Here is a 2510-nt window from a genome sequence, read left to right on the forward strand (position 1 = left end):
GCAGTGAGCTGTGATTGCACCACAGCACTCCAGCCCAGGCAACAGAGCAAGACCCACTCATAACTAAATTAATTAATTTAATTAAATAATACTCAAAAACAGGCCACACCAATCAGTAATGTTAAAAGTCAAGATAGTATTTACTCTTGGATTGGGGTAGTGACTGAAAGGGGACATGAAAGAACTTCTGGAGTTGGAAATAATTCTATTCCTTGACCTGTAGTCTGATCACACGGACGTGGTCTTTTGGTAGAATTTCATCAGCGAAGGCACATTTCCAAAGCTTGGAGGAGAGACTGACCAGATGTCGTTCCCTTTCGCTGACGCAAAGCCTAGTGCGGTTGTGGGAGAGGTATCTGCAGAAGCAGTGCTGCCGCCAGGGGCTGGGGCTGTCCTGTCTGACTTCCCATCCGAGCCGAGCCCACTCGAGCCGCAACCATGTCTGGGAATGAGATGGTTTTTTATCCAACTATGAGTAAGAAGAAAAAGAAGAAGAAGAAGCCTTTTATGTTAGATGAGGAAGGGGATACCCAAACAGAGGAAATTCAGCCTTCAGAAACAAAAGAAGTGGAGCCAGAGGCAACCAAGGACAAGGATCTGGAAGCTGATGAAGAGGACAGCAGGAAGAAAGATGCTTCTGATGATCTAGATGACTTGAACTTCTTTAATCAAAAGAAAAAGAAGAAAAAAACTTAGATATTGATGAAGATGAAGAATGTGTAAAGGATCCTAAGATTGAAAATAATGTTCAAGAACTAGCTGAAGCAGAGGATGACCTTGACATTATGCTTGGCAATAAAAAGAAGAAAAAGAATGTCAAGTTCCCAGATGAGGATGAAATACTAGAGAAAGATGAAGCTCTAGAAGATGAAGACAGCAAAAAAGATGATGGTATCTCATTCAGTAATCAGATAGTCCCTGCTTAGGCAGGCTCAGAAAGAGACTACACATATGAGGAGCTGCTGAATCGAGTGCTCAACATCACGAGGGAAAAGAATCAAGACATGGTTGCTGGGGAGAAAAGGAAATTTGTCATGAAACCTCCATAGGTTGTCCGAGTTGGAACCAAGAAAACTTTTGTCAACTTTACAGATATCTGTAAACTATTACATCGTCAGCCCAAACATCTCCTTGCAATTTTGTTGGCTGAATTGGGTACAAGTGGTTGCATAGATGGTAATAACCAACTTGTAATCAAAGGAAGATTCCAACAGAAACAGATAGAAAATGTCTTGAGAAGATATATCAAGGAATGTGTCATTTGTCACACATGCTGATCACAAAATGCCATAGAAGGACACATGATACTATTTCCCACAGTGTGAAACTTGTCATTTTAAATGTTCTGTTGCCAGTATCAAAACCGGCTTCTAGGCTGTCGCGGGCAGCGAGCACAGTTCCATGTCAAAGCTAACTAATTTGCTAATCACTGATTTTGCAAAGCATGTTGTGGAGTTGTGCCCCGACAGGTTTGCCATCAGAGTGGATACACTTAATCTTGTTGTATTAAAACCAAGATAAGGCTGGGTGTGGTGGCTCACACCTGTAATCCCAGCACTTTGGGAGGCGGGCAGATGACCTGAGGTAAGGAGTTTAAGACCAGCCTGGCCAGTATGGTGAAACCCCATTTCTACTAAAAATACAAAAAAATTAGTTGAACATGGTGGCACACACCTATAATCCCAGCTACTCGGGAGGCTGAGGCAGGAGAACTGCTTGAACCTGGGAGGCAGAGGTTGCAGTGAGCCGGGACCGTGCCATTGCGTTCCAGTCTGGGCAACAAGAACAAAACTCCATCTCAAAAAAAAAAAAAAAAAAAAAAACCACAAGATAAAAAAGCTGGCAGGTTCTTTGGTGAGTGGTTGCTTGGTCTGAAATTCTTGCAAGACGCTGATGCACACGCTGCTGACATATTCATTGCCTCCTTTAACAACTGTCAGAGAAACATGATATGAGGTAAGGAGGTGCTTTTTTAAAATCGTTCATAGACTTCTGTAAAATGCAAGATAAATTAAAGTTATTATAACAGTGATTCTTTCAAAAAAAATTCCATCAAGCTGAATACCTACCCCAAGTACACTGTTTCTTCATGCATGTTGTGTTAAATCAAAGTTTACATTTAAAAAAATTGCTGAGAAGTTTTAAAAGGAGAGTAATGAGAAATAAGTATTAAATTTGTCAATATGGAAGTAATTGTTGGCCTTGGGAGAGGAGTTTCAGTGGAACAGTGGTAAGGAAAAGCTTTACTGGAATGAATTCAAGAGAGAGTAATAGGAGAGAATGTGAAGATAGCAACTATTAAAAATTCAGTTTTGCTTTAAAAAATAGCAAAGAAATAGGATGTTAGCTGGAAAGGAATGTGAATTCAAAGGAGAGTTTTAACATAGAAGTTGTTAAGGCAAAATTGTATTCTAATGGAAAAGGCTAGCTAAATCATTTATGGGGCTCACAAAAAGAAAATGCAGGACCCCTTGTTCGAAGAACGGAAAGCTTTTTCCTTTCTTCTACGG

General features: G+C 40.5%; 1 pseudogene across 1 annotated transcript; it reads left to right on the plus strand.

Moving 5' to 3' along the window:
* Positions 1-312: 312 nt before the first annotated feature.
* LOC112636830 lies at positions 313-1418 on the plus strand (annotated as a pseudogene). The gene has a single exon (XR_003122306.1). The product of XR_003122306.1 is annotated as a eukaryotic translation initiation factor 2 subunit 2 pseudogene (transcript).
* Positions 1419-2510: the final 1092 nt, after the last annotated feature.

Source organism: Theropithecus gelada, chromosome 1, assembly GCF_003255815.1.
Source record: "Theropithecus gelada isolate Dixy chromosome 1, Tgel_1.0, whole genome shotgun sequence".
NCBI lineage: Eukaryota > Metazoa > Chordata > Mammalia > Primates > Cercopithecidae > Theropithecus > Theropithecus gelada.